At 56.6% G+C, this 22,646-nt stretch overlaps 1 protein-coding gene across 3 annotated transcripts in view; it reads right to left on the bottom strand.

The window, feature by feature from the left end:
- Window positions 1-22,646, bottom strand: part of AGO2 (argonaute RISC catalytic component 2) — a 105,081-nt gene that overhangs the window by 81,017 nt on the left and 1,418 nt on the right. Inside the window, exon 1 of one of the 3 annotated variants that reach the window (XM_004743607.3) lies at window positions 17,430-17,501. The exons of the other annotated variants lie outside the window; for them this stretch is intronic. The gene's annotated coding sequence lies outside the window, so the exon portion shown is untranslated. Of the gene's footprint in view, window positions 1-17,429; window positions 17,502-22,646 lie in introns of those variants that run through there. 3 annotated transcript variants of the gene reach the window in all.

A 22,646-nucleotide genomic window follows, 5' to 3' on the forward strand; every position in this document is an offset into this window, starting at 1 on the left:
TTCCAGGGCAATGAAGAAGGCTTTCCACTGGACAGAAGGCCAAGGCGTTCTCACTTAGCTATTTGGCAAGGCTTCATGAGAAACCCACTTTGAGTAGATACTGGAAAGAAGGAATTTCCATCGGCAGGAAACGGGTGGGCAGGACTGGCCCCGCGGCCAGGGACCCACGGGGCAGCACAAGCAGCAGCACCAGGGGCACAAGGGCAGAAGCGGGAGAGGCTGGTGTGGGCTGGGAGGTCACACGGGGTCGTGACGCCAGGCTCCAGGGGCTTATGGTGTCTTCTATAAATAGCTGGCAGCCTCTGCAACTGGCCAAGTAGGCAGAGTGACCACAGCAGGGCATGGTGGGCCCCGCCGCCCACCTGCCTGCCCTGGGTGCTGACACCCCCCACCCCGCCGCCCGACAGCACCTCCCTAACCACCCTAGTGACAGAGTCCTTGCACGGACACACCGCACATCTGTCCCCCATGCGTTTGGCCCCCCCCCCAGGTCACAAGCTCCCCAACAGCGTGTGCCTGCCTCTGCTCAGCAGGTGTCCCAAACACTGGGGGAGGCAGGCACAGTGACAGACGGCAGAGACGCAGGGCCAGGGCGGGAGCAGGGGGGCCGGGGGCGGGGCGCTGAGGGGAGGGCCCCGCACTGGTCTGGCCAACAGACAGCGAGGTTTCTGTCCTGTCCTGGGGCTATGACAAGGCTGCACATCAGTTAGGAAGCTCTTTTCCAACAGCTTTCAAACACTCGGAGGTGAATGCCTGCTGGTATCAATGAGAAAACTTTCCTCTCCGTGGGTCACAATATTCTCTCATCTTTTTCTAGGGCAGCTCGGGGGCTACTAGCAAAAGCAAAGGCACAGAGACCAGCTTCACCTGAGGAACCCCACCAACAGACTCCCGAGTGGGCTTCCGGCTGTTGCTTGGCAGAAGGGATAAGACACTCTGTGCTTCAAAACGGCGGCAACAAGGAGCCTGCAGGGTGGGTGGCAGGGCATCTCTCCTGTGCCCCCAAGAAAATGTTTTAAACTCATTCTGGGAGCCAGCCCTGAATGGAAGCCGCTTCCGAACTGCTGAGCTCCCTCCGGTGAATCCCCACCACAGGGGCTTCAGTAACGAGGAACCCCATCTACAGCAGCGGCGGAGCCAGAGGACCTCTGAACAGAACCATCCACGAACACCTCCAAAAAAGCACAAAAAGAATTCACCAAACTAAAGACGCCACTTGGCGAAGCTGCATCCTTTCAAAGAGCATCTGGGGGACTGAGGGGAGCCGAGGTCCTTCACCAACACCCCGAGAAAACACCCACCCAGCCCGACGGGCCCCGTTTCCTTCCACACCAGAGACGGGAGCCTCTCCGCACAGGCCCCCACCTGCTCCGGGGAGCGGGCGCTTGGCAGACACGAGCCCGGCCCCCAGCCCTCTCTGGCAGTCAGAGCCAGGCCCGCCGGGCCCACACGGGGACCCACCCTGCAGATCTGACCGGGGGCAGTTTTAGTAAAACAGGTTTGTAAGGCAGGAGGGACCCTCGGTCTAACAGTCTCTGCCATGAGTGCCAGAGACCTGCCACAGTGGGAGAGAATGGAATTTAGGATTCTAACTCAGCAATTCTGGCAGAACGGCCCAGGGAGTCCTGCAGGAGGGTCCCCAGGAGCCGCTAAGGGGTTTCCCAAGGTCAGAAGTATTTCTGTCATAACACAGACTCTGAGAGCAGACCCTCCGATGGAGACAGCGCCCCCCCACCGCCCGCCAGAACACAGGCTGCCGAGAAGGGGCAAAAAGCCAGTTCACCCGGGAACGGTTCTGGAAGCAGCAATGAGCACTGGTTTGATGCAACACGGGCTCTCGGGCTTCCTCTTGTCTGTGTGAGGAAACAGGAAGCGCGCGCCTCCCTCAGCGTGGGGCCTTCTCGCCACCTGGAGAAGCGCTGGGGTGAGCGTCCCTTCCCGGGGAAGATGGCCTGGCCCGGGTGGTGGACAGGCGTCCTCAAGGCTCCAGCCCTGGCCCCGCCGCAGGGATGCGCGTCAAGCCTCAACACGAAAGTCGCAACTGCGGGAAAACCTGTGGTCACCACCATCAGCTTCAAGGTTCTGGATCGTGAAAGACATCTGCTAAGACGCATGGTGACATCCACAAACAGGACATGTGTCTGTGTGCAATGACACAGCCGTTGTTCAGACAACCCGCCCAACTCAGGAAAGCGATGCCGATCGAGGATGCCCATCGAGGACGTGGGGCCGCACGGGTCACACCCAGCTGGGCGCGCGCTCGGCACTGGGTCCCCGCAGCTTCGGACGTGACCCTGCAAGCAGCTTGCACGGAACAGGGGAGGCCAGAGAGCGCCTGGTGGTGCGGGGACCCAGCACCCAGCTCTGGATTTTGACTCAGGTGGTGACCTCAAGGTCCTGAGATCAAACTCCTTATCAGGCTCCCTGCTGGGAGGGGAGTCTGCTTCCCCCTCTGCTCCTCCCCACCCCTGCGCCCCGGCTCCCACGCTTGCTCACTCCATCAAAAAAAACAACAAACAAACTACTACCGGGCAGAGAAGAACATCCACCCGGAGCTGAGAAGGCCACTAGCTCTGCCCTGCGGGCCGGCTTCCCTCTCAGCTTCAACAAAAGCAACAACTCCAGGAGCCCCCTGTGGGGCTCGCAGTGGGCCAGACCTTAAGGACGTTTACAGAAAGTGTGAAACAGTATCACTCTTCTCACACCATTTTTGTTTAAAACAAAATGATCTTCCATAAAAAATACAATGTATGAACATACACCACATTTCTCATTGTCTTTATGGCATGTTATTTTTTTTGGACCCGTCGGCTTTGACTTCCAACACGCGAGCATCAGGAGCGCCCACAGAAACGAAGGGTCTTCGGGGACCCTGATCGCCGGAGACCATGCCGAGGTCCCGAGGCAGAAGATTCCAGAAGCAGCGCCTGACCCTGTCGTGTTGTGGTGCGGCCTGTCCCGCAGACTGTTCTGAAAACCCCGTGGCTCTGCCCTCGGGTGTCTCCGGGCAGGACAGCTATAGCCGTGGCTCTCAGGGGCAGCCGGAAGCCGGAGCTGCTGAGCGGCTGCACTCGCGCGGGGTCTGGGATCCGGCAGGACGCGAACAGGCCACGTGGGTCACTGCCAGAGGCCTGGCCGGTCGGCCCCGTCCCAGGAAGCTCTGCTCTGGCGGGCAGAGCGCGGAGGCGGCGCACACGTGGGTGGGGAGGCCCGAGGCCCCAGACAGCCCCTCTCTCTAGGAAACGCCAGCCGGAAGAGGGAAGCAGTCACACGGAAAGTGTCGAGAGAACAAACACAGAGTTAACCATTAATAAATGTGGAAACAGGCCGTGCTTTGCTCCAAAGCGAGCGAAAGGATCCAGGTACGGCTCCACGCACCAAGTTCATTGACAAAGGTCCTTGGATTCACTGGGCCAGTGTCTCCTCCGACAGAAACCACCCAGTTCCGATACCTTTTGGGGGGGGTGGACGGAGAGGCTTTGGCTAATCAGCACTTTACCTCCGAGTTTATTCTGTTCCTTCAGTTTAAACAACTAGTTATTATCAAGTGCTCAACTCGACAGCAGCAAACATCATTCACTTCAAAATACATAAGATCTCCCGCGGGAAAAGATCTGAGCAAACAGGTGCTGGCACCGCGTCAGGGAGCAAACAGCTTTCTCGTCCAGCTGACGGGTCCTCACCAGCCTTGGGGGCTCTGTCGGCGGCGATCCTAGCAGGAGGAGAAAGGGGACCATCTGCAGACTTTTGGAAATGCCAAAAAGTGCCTTCCTCTTCCTACCCTATAGCTCAATCGTCAAACAACCTGCCACTGAATTCAGGGCCCCTTGCGCCCCTGCACTAACGTGCCAACCGTGCCTCACGGTGATGCCACGGGCCCGTGACAGAACCGAGCTCCGTGTGCGGACGCCCTGCGGTGACACGGGCTAAGGGGCGGTCAGCACACAACCACGGTGAGCGACCTGAGTGACCTAAAGCACAGGGCCAGGCACCCCAAACAGCCACCACGGCTCACTGGGCCACCCCGTAAGCACAGCCCTTTCTGCTCTGCCGTAGAAAGAGGGGAAGACCACGCAGGGGTTCAGAAGCCGCACTTCCAAAAGGCCTTTCATGGCATTAGCTGGTTCTGGGCAGCAGCCTACAGAAAGGCATACAGAGGGCGCCTGGGGCTCAGCTGGTTAACCGTCAGCTCAGGTCATGATCCTGGGGTCCTGGGATCAAGTCCCCAGTCCCACTCCCTACTCAGCAGGGAGCCTGCTTCTCCCTCTCACTCTGCCTGCTCCCTGCGCGTGCTCTCCTTCTCTCAAATAAAAAAATAAATAAAATTAAAAAAAAAAAAAGCATATAGGAGTGATCTCAGACTTCAGACAGCAGAGGTGGCTTCAGAAAATACTGAACTATTAACAAGGGCAGCAAGCGGCGTCCCCGGGATGCCCAGAGTCACCACAGGGCATCAGAGGTCTGTGGCGCACAAGCAGAAAGGGAGAGTAAAACTCAAGCCAGTATTCCTGAATTCAAAAGGGCATTCGGAAAGAAATCCCAACTGGCCGCTCTTTAATTAAAACATTGGGAAATCCAAACCCACTAGCTCAGGTCAATGTTTTCCTTTTATTCCTCGCCGAAGTCTGTGCTGCCACCGAGAGTTCTCTTAAAGGTCCTCTACGTCTGCACAATTACAGCAAAGCAACGCGAGGCACCCTCCCGTGCGTCCACCCACCGTGGCAGGGGCACTGGCCCATCGCGAGGACACGCACAGGGTGGGGCCAAGGTTCTGGAACGCGCAGGCAGCCGACCAGCTCCGAGTCTAGGCTCCAGCACTTCCCGAGGCTCCGACTGCATGTGTGGGATCTGCCTTCCCGTCCCCTCACACGCAGGCCTGCGCCCACCCACGGGGGCCCTGCCACGCACTGCCCACTACCCTCCCCACGCTTCCACTACTGACTGTCTCCTTGGTCCCTTATTCATGCTGCAAAGAGCACTCGTAGTTTTAAGGCTAAAGGCACGGATTTGCCAAACGCCAGCATTTAGGACAGGCCACTCTTAAAATCAACAAGAACGTAAAGAAGTGGACGGTGACGGGGCACTGTGCAGGACGCGGGTCCCGTCGGCCAGGACGGTCAGCCGGGGGGCAGCTGCCACCAGCTGTCCGCACCTGCTCTCGCTCCCAGGCCCATGGGGCGGCTGCTCCCGGGCCACGTGGGCGCCAGCAGTGTCTGCCTAGCACACCCCACGGCTTCCGTGACACCCGAATGCCGTCTGAGCAGCAGCGGCTTAGAGTCAAGGCCAAAGCAGCAAAATGAAAAGGGAAGCTCTGCACTACCGACCGACAGCCGGGACTGAAGGGACAGAACACAAGGACCCACGCCAGCCAGCAAGCGCACCTGCAGACCGCAGCAGGTTCAGGGTCAGCACGCACACGCGAGAACACGCGGGACACGAAGTTTAAATGTGTTCAGAGAGGTTTGGGGTTTTTTTGTTTTGTTTTTAGAGCTCTAGACAAGCGTCCTGCTAGCGTCCGTTCCCAGGCTCTCGGTCGTCACGGGCAGCACCGTCCGTCTTCCCTGCACTACGGGTCCCCTCCGCACTGACGTCTGTTTCCAATTAAGACACACTATGGAGTTACAGTGCGAACCTGTCTGCTTTGTTTCTTCTGGGGCTTTGTTTAGAAAACAACGTTGACAGTGTCCAACCCAACAACCAGCACCAAATACAGGAAGAGTCGCTTACAAGAATCAGAGAAATCTGTTCCCGTTCCGAGAAGGGTGCTTTGAGACCAACACGTGCCACGCTCATCTGTGTTGGTCTGCGATCTCCAGTCGAAGCAGCGGCTCAGCAGGGAGACAGGCCTTTCAGGAGCACAATGGAAAATTCCACGGACAGACGGACACGCCATCCTGTAGGACTCAGTGGGGGACCTTCGGGGGACTGCACAGCATTTGCACTGAGTCATCCACAACCCCGCACAGGCACCCCGTAGCCCTGCTCTGCACAATCTCTACGGCCCATCAGCCAGGCCACAGCGAAAGGTCCCCCAAATTCCCCCCAAATTCCACCCACCTGTCGTAGCAGCACCGTGCTTTATGCAGCCTTCACCAGCCCCAGGCAACACACAATGCGAAAACAAGCTCACCAGGAGCTCGTCATCCCCCAAGAATGGCACACTCGCCACCCCCCCATGAGCTGCGCCATTGCTCCTACCCACTAAAATATCCCCCTTAAAAGGAACATGCTCTGAGCACATCGTAGGCACAAGGAGGCATCTCCCATGAGGTAGCCCATTTTGCTTTCACAGGAATGACTGTTAATTATGATAATTAAAACAATAATTATACTATATAATTAACAATAAAAACAATTGATAATTAAATAAATATACCAATGGTTATTTGTTGTAACTAAATATGTCTCTACAGTGCATAAAAAATATACCATATTAATTATCCTGAAAATTCTAGGATAATTTTATATTAATAGTTACTCATAATAACTAAAATTGGCACTTTCATTATCCCCACTTCATAAATGTTTCCTCATCGAGAGCCAATATGATGAGAGAAGCCAGGACTCGAACCCAGGGATGCAGCTGGGGCAGAACCATTCCTCTCTACTAGCAGCCTTTGGGGTGCAACACCCACGGGGGGGTGCTCAGCAGGTGTCCTGGAGCCCCCCCTTACAGATGAAGTCAGCTTACTAGAGGGGCTTCTGCGGTCAACCTCTCAGGGAAGACATGTTTTAGCATTAACTTTTTAAAAAATTTTTTGAACATTTTATTTATTTATTTGACAGAGACACAAGGAGAGAGGGAACACAGCAGGGGGAGTGGAAGAAGGAAAGGCAGACTTCCTGCTGAGCAGAGAGCCTGATGTGGGACTCGATCCCAGGACCCCGGGATCATGACCTGAGCTGAAGGCAGACGCTTAACCAACTGAGCCCCCCAGGTGCCCCGAGCATTAACTGTTGATACCTCGGTGCCTACGTGGTTTTATTAAGCATCTGTTCCTCCACCCTACACACACACACACACACACGCACGCACGCACGCGCGCGCACGGGCACGCAGGCTCACACGCACCCTCCACCTCCACTCCACAGTTCTCAATCAGGAACCGCCCTGGGTGCTGCAGCGCAGCCGTGAGACGTGGTCCTGCCCTCGGCCACGTCCAGTGAGCGAGAGACAGACACAGATCATGCCCTCCACGCCTCCCCAGGGACTGAACACGTGCCTGGAGGGAAAGGGCGCGTGCCAGGCGGACGCGGATGACGAGATCAGGAAAGCAGCAGCGGAGGGGACCGCCTGCTGCAGACCAGGCAGCCAGTTCATGACCCACTGAATCGTCCCAACTGCGCGAGTTTCTACACCCCCCTACCTCGCGAGGAGACTGAGGCACAGGAGAGGCGCCGCACACCTGGGGGCCCGGAGCCGGGAATCAGGCCCCAGCGGCCGGGGCTCGAGGCGTCTGGCTGGCGGGAAGCCACCCCCCGACCCACGTGAGCAGCCGCCATCGCTCCCCGGTACACACGGGGTCCTCCGCTCTCCACGCAGATGGACGGCACTCAAATGCTCAAGATGCGAGAACATAAAATCGGAACGGCAGGTGAACCCCAACTACCCAGACATGTAGGGGGAAACATCTAAGGGCACCCAGCCGGCTCGGGCGTCAGAAGCTAAAGGCCCGCAGGCGTAGAAATTACTCAAAGATACAATCTTACATCAATAAAGATAAGGAAAAAAGTGTCTGATGCCTTAAACTTACGAGTAAGGAAAGTAACAGTCTGGGGTGGTGCCCGGGTCCTTGGTGCTGACAGGAAAGGGATTTCTGAGCGAAGCCACGACCTGCCCACCCCTTTCACACCAGAGGAGCAGGCTGGGAAGACGGTCATAAACGGGGCTGGAAGGGGGTTGGGGAGGCGGGTGGAAGAAGAGAAAAAAAGGTCTGGAAAGAACGTGATGCGTATTAACTCTCCCTCCCAAGGATTATGATGGGTATCTCCCATACTGGGTACTTCCCATACTGCAATTATTATTCCAGCATCTCCTAATGCTTTGGGATGAGACGTATTCCTTCCGTCGGAAGAGAAGAATTTTTGGAAGACTGGAATCAGGAGGCCACAAGGCCTGTGGGCCAGTCCGTGCCAGGGGCGGACCGCGCGGGACACCTGCTCCGATAAGGGCCGTGGCTGCTTATCCTGGGCGGCTGCCCCCCAGCCCCATCTATCGGGGTCACGCAGAGCCCAGCAGCCTGGCAGACCCGGGCACACAGTGTATCTACGTGTAGCAAACGGCGGCACCTGGCATCGGGCGGCAACTGTTACCAAGTCGCGCTCCAGCTCTGGGGCGGCCCTGGTGGCGATTGTTCGCAGCCACTCCCACGTTTCCTCCCGCAACACCAAGACCAGCCTGCAGGGAAGCTGGGGGTTCTGGCTCTCCTCAATTTGTTTCCGATTTTAAGTGCAACACTAGTAACAATCTCCTTTCCCACTCCAGACGACCCATTACCCCCGACAGACGACAGACGGCGGAACCGGATCTCTCCTCCACTAGACCTAGAAGCAAGGCCACGAGCCATGAGACAGTCATGCCGGGGCACGGGGGACTCCTGAAGGAAGACACCGATGGTCACTGCCAGGGAGCGGGGAGCAGAGAGGATCCAGCGGAGGGGACAAGGTTCTGACTGCCCAGTACTGGGCTGAGCACAGAGAAGCCAGGCCAGACAGCGTTCTCCGGCTGGCACATTCGTTCTCCCAGGGATACGGGTTAGCAACTCCGAATCCACTCTGTGCACTAGGTCTGAACAAATATGCCAGTGCATTGTGGGTAACACGACACAGGCTTCTCACCGCCTGGTAAAGAAGTTAGCAATACGGAACGAGGAAAGCCAGAAGAAACGCCGTGGTACTGGACTGGGCTCAGAGATACGAGCATGAACTCACGGGTGTTCAGACATACACAGGAGGACAAACAGATCGCGTGTGCGTGAGAACAGACACATCTGTTTCCTCGCTGTGCCTACCACAAGGACACCCCAGCAGCAAGCCCACACCCAGCGCCCCACTCTTACCTGCTTTCACCATTCTCCAGTAAAAAGAACAGGGCTCCCTGACGGAACGGACCAGGCGGAAAAAAATGCAAGGTGAGCCTAGAGCAGCCTGTAGGTCCAAATGGGAAATTCTACAACATAACGGGATGTGCCGGAAGGACACGGATACTCCTTGAAAGAGCTTCACGTCAAGGTCACAAAAGACAAAGAAAGGGACTGTCGTAGACGGAGAGGGCAAGAGACGGGACCACAAATGCCACGGGGACCCCCCAGGCTGGATGAGGTCCCGAAATGGACACGGTATGTCCAGAAAACAGACATATTCAAACTAACAGCCAAACCAGACGGAGATCTGTAGCTTACGTAATAGCAACGCCACACAAATGTCGCCTTCCTGCTGTTGGCAACTGTCCTATGATCCCGTAACATAACCTCAGGGGAAGGCTCGTATGGGAACTCTGTACTGCTTTAGCCACTTCCCCCAAGTCTCAAATCAGGTCAAGATAAAGGGTCAGTTAAAAGAACATCTAGAAAGACGATGAAATGAAGTTTCACATAACGGAGGCCGGAGCGGGGTGGGGAGAAACAGGCGAGCAGGGCTGGGCCCAGGCGGCGAGTGGAGCGACTGTGCCCGTCACCACGGGGCGCCTTCTATTTCCTCCTCTGCTGCGTGAGCGTCGGGATTTATCCGTACAAATGAGTCCTTCAAAACTTTGTCTCAAAGCCTGAAACAACATCGGTCTGCTCACTTCCACTAGTGTCCTGCACCACCCGGCCAAACCAGAGAGATGAAAGTCGGCCGTCTTCAGGTCCTGTCCCCAAAGCTCGGTCCGCTGCCCTGAGCATCCGTGCAGCGGGCTGTGCGGGTCATCTCCGAGCCACCACGCGGCTGCTCTCCACACGTCGCCGGCAGGACCCTTGCAAACACCTACAGCTGCGCCGCAGGCTCTGCCCTGCCCCTGGCCTTCCGGGTTAAGAGCGCCGCACCCGGGCTGCCTCCACCCCTGAGCCTGTCCGGCTCATCGCAGGCCCCCGACAAGCCACGCTCCTTGCCATGGTCCCTCCCGGCTCCAGGAAGATGCTCTCCACCCGACCTGCACGCAGAAGCATCTGCCGTTCTCCGTGGACGCGTGGGTGACCGCCCGGTCCGCGTCTGCGTTCTGACCCAGGCAGGGAGCTCAGAGGGCAGGAGCCGCCTGAGCACACGCTCATGGCCACGGCTGCGGCCCCGGCCCCGGGTGTGATGCCGAACGTGTGGTCAGCACGCCGTCCTTTTCGCCGGGAGGGACCATCGTCGCGATCAGACACCTGGGCCTGAATCTGGCTACAGGACTCTCACGTTCTCTCCTGCCCTACTAAAGTGCACGTAGCTTTACTGTGTGTTTCTAGCTCTCCAGGCCCAAACTCCTGCTACATCCGGCACGAGGAAATGGATGCTATCTTACAGCAGTTAAGTACATTTGGGCAAAACATGGCTAAACCTTTTTTTTTTTTTTTTTTTTTGCACTTTGGTAAATGGTAAGTACCCAAAATGGCTTACTACGTTAAGAATTTCATTTTCTAAAAGGTTGTGAAAACAGTTAATATCGGTAAGGACGTGGAGAAATGGGAAACTTCAACGCTTGGTGGGAATGCAAAACAGTACAGCCACTGGGCAGGACACCCTGACAGGCAGGTCCCCAGTCCTGGAGCAGAACCCCGTGACCACGCCCAGGGATGCATCCGAGAGAGAAAGGAAAACTATGTCCGCACACCTGCTGGCTCTTGAACGTTCATGGCAGCTGTATTCGCCACAGGCGAAGGGCAGAAACAACCCACATGTCCACCACCCACAAGACACCCGCACAATGGGGCGCTCAGGCACGAAGTCACACGGTTTCGATTCCACCTCCACAAGCTGTCCGACTCCAACCCAAGTGAGATCGCACAACGCACCGGGACAGCATGCAGAAGGGCGGCTGCCCAGGGGTAGGGCGAAGGGTACAGTGCTTCCTTTTGGGGTGATGAAATGTTGAGGAACTTGCTAGAGGTAATGGGTTCGCCACTCTGTGACGGCACCGAACCCCGTGGACTGTGATGGGCACCCGGCTAGCTCAGCCGGTGTAGCTCGACTTCAGGGTTATGGGTCTGAGCCCCGCTCTGGGTGTAGAGGCTACTTGAAAATAAAATCTTAAGGAAATAAATAAAATGCCTTGTGTTGTATGAATTTCACCTCAATTTTAAAAAAAAAACTATGGCGGGCGCCTGGGTGGCTCAGCCGTAAAGCCTCTGCCTTTGGCTCAGGTCATGATCTCAGGGTCCTGGGATGGAGCCTCGCATCCCACCTCTCTGCTCAGCGGGGAGCCTGCTTCCTTTTCTCTCCCTCTCTGCTACTTGTGATCTGTCTGTCAAACTAATTAATTAATTAATTAATTTTTAAAAGCTACGGCATTTTGAAAGAATTTCCTCTTGGAAACACCTGGCATTTTTCTTTTCCCCTTGTTAATGATCCAGGCGCACTTGGAAAAAAACCACACGAATAGGATCAACCGTGGCTGAGAGCGCTGGAGGGCAGGGCACCGCCGCCGGGGAGGCCTCCGGTGTCTAGACCAGGGCAAACAGCCCTCTTACAGCATCAGTGTGAGAACAAGCCAACCAAAAGCTGACTTAACAACCACAATTCTACCACACAGATCAAGACTACCTCATCTCAATAAAAATGTGCCAAAATAAAATACAAACCACGTTTCAAATAAACATTTACTGGAATGACACCGGGTACGGCAGCAGAGCTTAAAAGTGAGTCTTGCAAACTACAACTTACGTTTCACCTTTGAGGCTGCGGGACACACGGCACCCCCAGCCCGCGGGAGGGAGGGTTCCCTGATGGAACGAAATCTAAATCCCTCAAAAAGACAACCTAATTCTTTGCTTTTCTTCTAAAGACAAATAAAATAAAATAAATAAAATTTTAAAATGCCATACAGAGTTCCTTCAGCTTTACAACCAAATTTTCTACCATCTTTTCCATTTACTTCATATGTTTATCTTCTAGTGAATTTTCACCCAAGATGTCCGTTTCTTCCAGAATTCCATGACTGAAAAGCTGACTGGCTCCTCACCAAGGACCCCAGCCCCGGCGGCTGCACAGCCCGCTGCTCGGGCCCAGGTCACAGTCTGGCTCCGGCAGCAGGGAGCACGGACATGTGTCCACGCATCTGAGTCTCACAGGGAGGCTGCTGTGTCTCACAGGTGACACTGCTGTCCCCTTCTCACACGTGAAGACGCTCAGCGGAACATGGGCTCAGCAGTGGTCTCAGGGGCAGAGCCCAGAGGGACTGCGGCTCCCACACCCACGAAGCTTCCAGGTGGGCACCAGGGGCCCCACCTCCCACCCAACACTGGCCACCTCCAGACCTACTTCCGAAGGGCACGGCTCTGGTCACGACCGATGGAAGCCACGAGGGAGGCAGTCAGCTGCCCCTCACCCCACCTCCACCGGCCACACCAACAGCTTGGCTCAGTGGAACGGACTGGGGGGCTCCCACTGCACTCAGCCGCGTCTAGAACTGACGCACCCCCAGAGGGGAGCTGCGGGGCTGGAGGGGAGGGAGGGCTTCTCGGTGTCCGCTCTCTGCGGCTCTCTGACCCGCTAGAATCCGGCTTGTCCCACGGACGTCCATTGCCGGGGTAAGTCAGTCATTCCAGAAGCGGCCCCCACGGCCCTCTTCCCTCCAGACCACTGAGCACGCGTCACCCCCAACGGACGGCGCCACCCTGCGCACCAGATGGGGTGGGGGAGACCACGGCCGCCGAGCACCACAGGCTCACGAGGGCAAGGGAGGAGCACAGCCGGAAAAGGCGCTGAGTGGGGCCGCGTGTGGGAGTTTTCAAAAGTGCACACAAGCTTCAAGTCACTAGAGTAAAACAATCAACGATTCAGTGTAATAAACGTTCAGGAAGGAGTAAGGAAACGCGGTGGGTGCTGGAAACAGACCGAGGGGGAGCGAGAGGACTCAGGGGCCCAGGCGGACGCAGCTGACCGCGGCTGTTACTGAAGGACACCGGGCACCAGACGAAACACGCGGGGACCGAGGGCAGACGGTGGCTTCTTCTCCCGGACTCCGGGAACGGCCTCCCGCACGATCTCACGTTGAGATCAAGGCTCCACGCGTGGCGGCGTGGCGGGGAGTCTGCTGGAGGCCTCTCTCCCCCTCGGCCCCTCCCTCCCCTAAGATACATAAATAAACCTTTTAAAAAATTAAAAAATCAAAAATAAAACAAAACTTGCCCCCGCGGCTCCCTCCTTGCTCCGTCATCAGCGACACCAGCGTTCTCTGGCTGGCTCAGGGGAGGGTCTCGGCCCCCTGCCCCACCTGCAGGCTTCCCCCCACCACCGCCCTGCTCAGCCACCCGCAAAAATCTTAGCACCTCCCCGCCTGAAGGTGCGTGAGACCTCCCACCTCCACCTGTCACACAGGCACAACACAATTAGGTGGACTTTTGAGGGATTTAAATTTCATTCTATCAGGGACTCCTCTCCCTAACCACCCGCAGGGGTCCCTGCCTCTGAGGGAACAAAACGGCCCCTCCCCCAGACCATGTCCGTTCCCCCATACCGCCCCACCCCGATCCCCTCCAGAGCCCCCCGACTCCCCAGCGGCCGCTGCCTGGACCCGTCTCTCTTCTCAACAGGCTGTCCTGACATCCTTCTGCCTTCCAGAAACACCCATCACCAAAGAGGGGGCTGGGAAAGCTGTCACCATCACCATCACATGCTGATGAAGGGACGGAGCCTGACCAGGGGACCGCAGACAGACCCGCCTCCTGAGAAGGGCCCACAGCCGTGGCGAAGCAGCAACGTCCCCAAGTTCTCAAACCCCAGGAAGTAGAACCCGCACCCGATCAAGCCTTTGGGTCTGACCACCGACTTGCAGGAAAGCCACACAGGACAGAGGAACACGTCGCATGACACCAGGATGCCATCAGCCGAGGAAATCCAGGGTGTGGGGGAAGAGCACACACAGAGCCGCTTCTTCTACCGGGAAACTGCGAGCAGGGGTGAGAGGAAGAGAAAGCTAGAGATGAGGAGTCGGGCCGTGGCTGCTCCGGGCTGGGGAGGCCGGGGTGGGGGGACTGACAGCAGAGGCACAAGGTTTCCCTGGTGGCGGATGGCGGGGCAGGGGGGTGGGGACAGTGTCCAACACTGCGAGTGGCCGCACCGATCTGTAAATGGAATAAAACACACGAAATGTACACTTTAAATGGCAAATGAGTTATACGTCATTACACGATGTATACATCACGTGTACACGAGCTATACATCAATAAAGCTGGTTTTTTTCAAAGAAATTGAAAAGACTCGTCAGCCCCCCACAATGTGGGCCCGAGCTGGAGCCCGACTCCGTCCCCTGTTGAAATCCACAGCCCGCGAGTCACCAGGGCGGGAGTGAAGGGCCGCCGGGCGGCCTGGGACGGTGGGGAGGGCTGGTCTCTCTACTGGTGACTAGGGGACCCCCGGGAGGATGGGGTGGAAGAGGGGCACGGGCAGAGACACGCCCTTACCCGGCAGCCGCGGGACGACAGCGTGACCAGGGAACGCGCCGGACCACAAGCAGCGGGCGGCCACCAAGGCGGCTCCGGACGAAACGAGGCGCTCCGGGGCCCGCGGGGGCGTCACACATGCCTCCAGTCCTTCACCTCCCGCCCCTGCCGGGCTCAGCCCCCGACAGTGGCCCCCGGGCTCAGCCCCCGACAGTGGCCCCCGGGCTCAGCCCCCGACAGTGGCCCCCGGGCTCAGCCCCCGACAGTGGCCTCCTCCGGACACACTCCCTGCCACCCGCCCTCCCCGCTCTGTTCCTAACACAGCAGCACGTCAGAAAACTCAGCTGACATCTCTGCCCGGCTTGTCCCTCCTGGGCATGAAGTCCTTCTCTGACGACTTCCTCGCCCTCAGCCTGCACGGGCCTGCCCCTCCCCGCTCCCCCCAACCCGCCCCATGCCCTGCCCCCACCCTGCTGGCGGCCCTTCCTGCAGCCTGTACCCCAGCCCCCACCCTCCGCTCGGCCACCTGCCCGGAGCCGGTCCCGCTTTGACCAACCGTCTCCCCTCACACGAGCTCGACTGTCCATCCCCGAACCTTCCCGGCCCACAGCTCGAGGTTGGGTCGTCATCTCCAGTCCCCGTGGCTCTGAGACACCTTCCGTGTCTAACTTGACATTCTCGCCGTGAGCCACGTGCTTGAGCATGTCACCACCATGTTAAGGACAAAGTCTCCCAGCAGCGCCCCCCTGCCCCACCCAGGTCTCCGTCCCTGACAGGGCCACTCTAGGGTAGCCACATAGGAACGACAAGCGGAACCCGGTGCAGGATTCCAACCAGCCGTGAGCGGGCACGTCGCATAGAGACCGAGCCCTGTGCTCCGTCCGCGTCACTCCTGCCCACGCGACCGTGCCAGCTGGGTCCCCAAGCACGGTGAGTCCCGGGGAGCCGACTTCACTGCCGCACCGCGTTAGCCGTGGGGCCCTCCTGAGAGACGCTGATGGGAGCACTAGCTCGGAACCCCAAGGCCGAGCTGTCATCTCCCTGGTACTGAGCCCCACGAGGCAGCCACGGACACGAGGCACCCGGCCGAGGGTGTTTACCAGGGACATGGTTCTGAAATGTTTTCCCGTCCCTCACCACGTGCAAAGACCAGACCCAGAGGTCAGCCACGGAGAGGAGGGGCACCTGGGAGCTCACGTCCGCACCCAAAGGGGCTGTGGTGCAGGCGGACAAGGACACACGGACACGGCAGGAACAGGAAGAATTAGGAGGCGCTGCCCGGGCCCCGAGCGCGGGGCAAGCCGCGGTCATCGCCCACCCTCTTTCGTCTGACCAAGGCCCCTCTACCGCCAGGTGCTTGCCCTCCGGACAAGGACGACACTGAGGGTTCAGCCAGGATGCGAGTGTGGGCGGCCCGGCGTGTACCCCTGCCCTGGGTTTGTCGTGGCAGCAGGGGAGGGGAGGGGGATGCCCCAGGAACACCTAACGACCCCCGGGGTCTGCAGGCACCTTGGCCCCAGCCTCTGCCCAGAGCCCTCCCCGTCTCCGCACACCCTTGGCTCTCCCCCGCCGATGGCTCGTATTTCTCTATCAAGTCCTTTGTTTCTACAAAGGAACACACATGGCCTGGCCCGCTAGCTGTGAGCACCAGGGAGTCAACGCTGCTGGAGCCCCGGCCTTCTCGCATCCTGCCCAGCCCCCTGCATGTGGCCAGGACCCCACTCCAAGGAGGACAGGGCCAAGGACACGAAGGCAAGAGCCCTTGGGACAGGAGGGCCGGTCACCGCCTGTGACGGAAAGACCCAGGGGCAGCCCCCCAGTTGTGTCAGATGCCCCCCACCAGTGCACCCTGCGTGAGCGTGGTTCAAGACCGACCCGAGGGGCCCCCACTATCGAGCTCGTGGAGCACCCCCACTCAGTCCTCCACCCCGTGGATGGGCTCAAGCTGCCCCACGGACCAATGAGCAAGACACTGCACGGAAAACCTCCCAACGGCTGCAGGACTCTGCTTTGAGTCAAAGCTGACAAGCTTCTGAAATGAGTCTGACCTATGAACCCCAGCATTCTGACCTTTTATGTGCCAACTCTTAAGTACCAGAGCTCAGAGCCAAAATACCCAGAATAACTTGAAAAACTACCCAAACGCTGGCCCTCGGGTGACTGCCCCCAGGCGACCCTCGAGAGGGGTTTAAGTTACAATGAAAGAGACTCGGGGCAGGAACCACCTTGATCCCGCAGTCTGGCTGGCTTTAAGACTCCCTATAGTTCTGGGTTTGCTGCTATGGGTTCTTAACGCCGGAAACAGAACGGTTTTCACTGGGAACTTACTGAAGCCCCCAGAAGTCACCCTTCCAAGTCTTCCGCCGTAGTTCTAAGGGAAGGTGTGCCGGGCCGCATTCAAAGCAACACGAGCCGCGGCGAGAGCAGGCGGCCGGGGAAGGGGGCAGGCGGCCGGGGAAGGGGGGCGCCGTCAGGCCGACTCGGCAGCGTTATCAGGAAAGGGAACCACAGCCGGGGAAGCCAGACTCGTTCCAGGAGTTGCAAAGCCCACTTTGGAGCCTCCGCACTTCCACCTCCCAGAAACACGGCCCCAGGGCCGGCGCCCCTGCTCTCTCGTTTCTCCCACGGGTGGGCCTCAAACCGCACAGAACATGGCAATCACCTGGGACGTTTGTAAAACTTAATTTCCAGGCTCTTCGGGTGATTCCTGGACGAGCTGTTCAGACTGGAGAAGCGGGGCTCGCTCCCCCACAGCCCGCAGGTCCCACTCACGAAGCCCCCGCTGCGAGCTCGCGCAGCCGCCCCTGCCCGGCCCTCAGCCCTGTCCTCCACCTCCCTGAGCCCCTCCAGCCCCTCCCCAGAGCCCACCTCGGTCTCAGCATGTCCGCCTGCCCCACGGGCCTCTCCTCCGCCAGCCTGCAGGTCTATGTCTCACACTTTCCCTGACATCATCATCACCTACCCATAACAAAAGCGAGATGGAGTGATGTCCCCTAGGGAGCTCGCCCAGGTGGTCGCTTATGTGGTCACAAAGAGGAGGATCCGGCCAGCTCCCCACCCACCAGCTGGGTGTGCCTCCTCTGGGCGGGCTCTGTGCTGAGCGCCCATTCCCGCTTGCGGAACTCCCTGTGCTGCGGGAGGGCCAGGCCCCACCGCTGTACAAACCCACGGCCCCCTCCCCTTGAGAGCGGAGATCCAGCCCGGGGGTCCCCAGCACATCCCACCTTGTCCTCTCAACAACCCTGAGGGCTGTGCGATGAGCCTCACTTTCCAGGTAGGAAAACGGAGACTTAGAAAAATGACAGAGCTGGCTGCGGTCCCCAAGCGAGGAACAGGCGGTTCGGGGCCCAGACACCAGCAGATGTCACTACGGAAGTGGAACTTACCCACCCCTGGGCCCCAGCTTCTGCCTGGGGGCACCCGACGGGGTCCTGCCCATCACTCCGCCCGCAGCCAGCCCGCCCAGAGGGCCCCCCCCCCGCCGTCTCAGGCCCTGACAACCTGCCTACGATCCCCCCTTCCCACTTCCACACACTGCCCCCCACACTACTGCCAAGACCCCTCTTCTCCTTTTTTTTAAGATTTATTTATTTACTTCTCTTACAGAGAGAGAGAGCCCAGAGACAGTGTAATCACGAGAGCAGGGGCCGGCGGGGAGGCGGGTGGGGGCAGAGGGAGAAGGGACAGAAGCGGACTCCCCGCGGAGCGTGCAGCCCAGTCCCACGACCCTGAGCGCAGGACCTGAGCCAAAATCAAGAGTCAGACGCGTAACCGCCTGAGCCCTCCGGGCACCCCCAGAGCCTTTCTCTTCCCTTCCGAGGCTGTCAGAATTAGCAAAGCGGATGGGACCTTCTGGTGGCCTGACCCACCTTCCTTATCACAGCATGTGGCCCTCAGGGCCCTGAGGCCCAGGGTTCCCAGGATCCCTGGCTCCTTCCTCAGCCCCAGCCTCTGACCTGTCAGAGGTCAGCAGAGGGGACCAAAGCCAGCCAGACCCAGCTCCCCACTCACAGATGAGGAAACTGAGACTCAGGACACCACAGGGCTGGCGCCGATGACAACCCCATCTGTCCACTGCTTTAGCTATGACTACAGCGAAGAGGAAGATTAAAAGTGGGGTTTTCTAAGCTGGGGGGGCGAGGCCTGCCTCCAGCCTGCAGTTAGCCATGGAGGGAAATCAGGGGCGTCTCTTAAAGACCAGGCTTACGAGGCACCTGGGTGGCTCAGTGGGTTAAAGCCTCTGCCTTCAGCTCAGGTCATGATCTCAGGGTCCTAGGATCGAGCCCCACTTTGGGCTCCCTGCTCAGCGGGGAGCCTGCTTCCCCCTCCTCTGCCTGTTGCTCTGCCTACTTCTGATCTCTCCCTGTCAAATTAAAAAAAAAAAAAAAAAAAAAAAAAAAAAAAAAAAAAAAAAAAAAAGACCAGGCTTGCATCCTTCAGACCTGAGGATTTCAGTAAGAGCAAAACCACTGAAAAGTGAAACAAGATTAAAATGAGTGAGACCCAGGGCCGCTGGCTGGCTCAGTTGGTGGAGTCTGAGGACTCTTGATCTCAGGGTCATGAGTTCGAGCCCCACATTACATGTAAATCTTTAAAATAAATAAATAAAATGTTTAAGCCCTTCATTTGTGAGCCAATGTACAAGCCCAAGATGTAAGAAACGCTCTGAGGCAGGGAGACATCCATCATGCTACGCCCAGCCCTGGTGTGTGCCTGTTGTCTCAGGGGAGTAATTAGGAGCCCCCCACCCCCTGGTTCACTTGAAAAGTTTCCAGTGTAGACAATAAACTGGTCACCTAGGGTACAGCTCTGTTGAAAGATAAATCAGGACGGTATAGGTGTTTGGTCACGAAGAGTAAGCACCCAGACACGAATCAGTGGTTTCAGGTTTTTAAACTTTGAGAAAAGCAAGGAAAAAAAATTTAAAAGAGTGTAACTTAGTGGTATTTTACCTGGCTAGCGTGCCCACGGCCACGGCGCCACACTCGGGGTCACCCACAGAGAACGAGGTGACAAAGTCAGGGGGAGAGCCGGTGAAGTTTAGGGAAACAGGAACAAGCATGGACACAGGTGACCGAGGAGAGTCCGTCTCCCCACCTTACCCGGCAGAGCCCCCCACGCCGGGGGAAGAGCCATGCCCGTCTTCTCTAAAGACGCAGAGACAAACGCACGCGCCCCCAAGTACCACCCGTGTTTTCTATACATCCCGAAACGCACCTTCCGCTCAGAGCACCACGGCAGACAGGATTCTTCTGCCACAGAAGATTCTAGATGCAAAGGGGTCTGTCGACAAAAACCACTTAAGATAGATGTGTCAGAATTAAAACCACAGGCAAATAGGTCTCCAACCAGCCTTACTCAGCAAAACAGAGGGATCCTGAACAGGGTTCTTTTCAGAAAGCAGGGAGGGGGCTCTTACAGACTAAGTAAGTGTCTCCAGCAAGACCACAGCAGGGGGACTGGTGGGGGAGGGGCGCTGGCGTTAGAGTCCAGATTAAAGGGCCCCAAAAGACACCAAACCAAATGTATGTGTTGACTTCTATTAAAACCCACGACCCATGGGGCGCCTGGGTGGCTCAATGGGTTAAAACCTCTGCTTTCGGCTCAGGTCATGATCCCAGGCTTGTGGGATTGAGCCCCACGTCAGGTTCTCTGCTCAGCAGGGAGCCTGCCTCTCTGCCTACTTGTCATCTCTGTCAAATAAATAAATAAAATCTTAAAAAAAAAAAAAGAAAACAAAAATCCCACGACACAACACCACCCGCTGTAAACACGATCCAGAGATAACGGGGAAACTGACTACAGCCTGTTGAGAAAACAGGTCTGGGTGGACCCTGTTCTTTAGGCAGGGGATGAAGTATTTGGGGTGAAATGACAGAACCGGAACTGGCCTTCAAGTATACTCACACAGCAAAAGGAGCAAACATCTGAGGCCAGCCCAGATCGTCCGGGCAGCTGCTGAGGCTTGGTGACAGAAAAACGGGAGAGTCTTACCAGCGCTCAAACTATTTCACAAGAGAAACTATTAAAAACAAAACAAAACTCAAGTGTTACATTGTGAACATCCACAGTAACAAATCATGAAACAACAACATATTTTACCAGAAACAGGTGACACTCATTATAAAGAATAAACCGGCCTGACATTGTTCCAAGTTTGGACGCTGAAACTGGCAGGTAACGGGAAATGATACTCTGCTACTCTGCTTCCGAACACGAAAGGTTTGAAGACATGAAGATTTTCTGTGTTGTTTTCCTGTGTTGTGCACACTTAATTACAGATTTCTTCCAAGTTTATAACAGATCTGTGTAGCCCGGCCTGCGGCAGCCTGACCGGGGTATAGAGACATCGCTGGATGGCAAACGCGAACCATCACCAGGGACCAGGAGAGAGTCACTGATAAGTGGGGGTGGGGAGAGGCGTGGGGCACAGGAGGGGCCCAGCGGCACTGGTTATTCTCCCAGTCATGGTTGGGGTAGACACCTCTCAAACAAAACTTCTAGGTCACAAAAGTTACTTTGTAGCAATGCCCTGAGCGCTGTTACAAACAGTAGCTTGAGGACTATAAAACCAAAGAAACAGCACTCTTAGACTAGGGCCCGGCAGACTTAGTTCAAGATCTTTGAGTTGTTCAACATCAACAACAACAAACTAATCTGGTCATCTCGAAAGGTTCAGGGTCACTGGAGAACCAGCCTGAACCCTTAACTGTTGCAAACAGTTAAAAAACTAAGAAGTGGTAACACACCAAACCTCAAGGCACCACAGTAATAGCATTTATCGTGGGCACAACATATACGCATTGTGAGCTTTACCTTTTGAATTAATTTACTTAGCAAGTTGCTTAATGAGCATATTAAACTTGGGAGTAGCAAAACGATCTGTGATTTTTCTACAATCCCCACTGAACATCTTTTCATTAGTCTAAATTAAGAAATATAACACTCAAAACCGTTTCACTGAAGACAGCCCTCCAAAAGTTCCTTTTAAGCCAAATTACAAGCCTTAGTGTGTAGAATAAAACCGAACGCACACAGCCTTGTAATCACAGCACACTCACAGGGCCTGAAATTTGGGCTCATTCCCATCAAGCCATTAGCTAAGAACTAGACCCATTTATTTTTTCAACCAAAGCCGTCCAACTCCAGGGCAGGTTTATCTGCGAATCACCGGGCCCTCTCCCCACCACGCCACAATGCAGAGGCCCACAACAGAGCAAGATTCTTCCAAGAGGTGTTAGTGACCAGAGAGGAGCCTGGAGACCCAGAGGACGACAGGTTTCAGAAAACGAAAGGCGAGAAAACACCCCAGCGCGGAGCTCACAGTTCAGGGTCTGCAGCAAGTCCCGAAGCTCTCGTTTCAATTCTACCGAGCAACCGCACACACCAGAGCAGTCTAGATGTAACAGGTCCTTCTGACTGGGGGTCAAGGTCAAAAGGACTGAAAACCACCTCTTTAGGGAGAGTGTGCAGAGTCAGCCTGGGATCCAACAGATCATCCTTGCGCTCACTGGCCATTGGACCTTGGCAAGGTTCTTAACCTACCGGAGGCTCCAAAATGAACATCACCAACTCAGGGAGCCATCATCCTATGGATTAATTAACTTGAGACACAACACAAAAGCTTGACCTTCCTCAAGGTTCTTTACTTTTTCTGCGCCTTCAAATTTTAAACAGAAGATCTGGGGGGGGGGGAATAATAATCCATGCTGTAGCACTTAATACTTCCAGGGCTCCGTGGCTGGGACTCCCAGGAGAGCCTCACTCAGCTAGGCCAGGGGCTACCCTGCCATTTCACGGGGGTGGCAGGGGAGGGAAACCACCTGCCCAGGGTCTCCAGAAGCCACATGGGCCCTCGGAACTGTGCCAGTAGAGCCCAGGGCCCTTCCCCACCAGACCTGAGTAACCTCCCATTGTTCAATCAAATTGCAGAGAGCCTGGAAGGGTTTAAAAGTTGGTCTCACTCAGCCTTGGGGCAGCTTTCAAATTAAGTGTCATCAGAAAAAAAGACACTCAGAATTCACAAGGCATAGAGCTGTTTCTGAACAGACAGCTGTGAGGGACCAGGTCAAGGGGCCTGAACCG

This window comes from Mustela putorius, unplaced genomic scaffold (assembly GCF_011764305.1).
Source record: "Mustela putorius furo isolate JIRA1106 unplaced genomic scaffold, ASM1176430v1.1 tig00000228_pilon_pilon_pilon, whole genome shotgun sequence".
Taxonomy (NCBI): domain Eukaryota; kingdom Metazoa; phylum Chordata; class Mammalia; order Carnivora; family Mustelidae; genus Mustela; species Mustela putorius.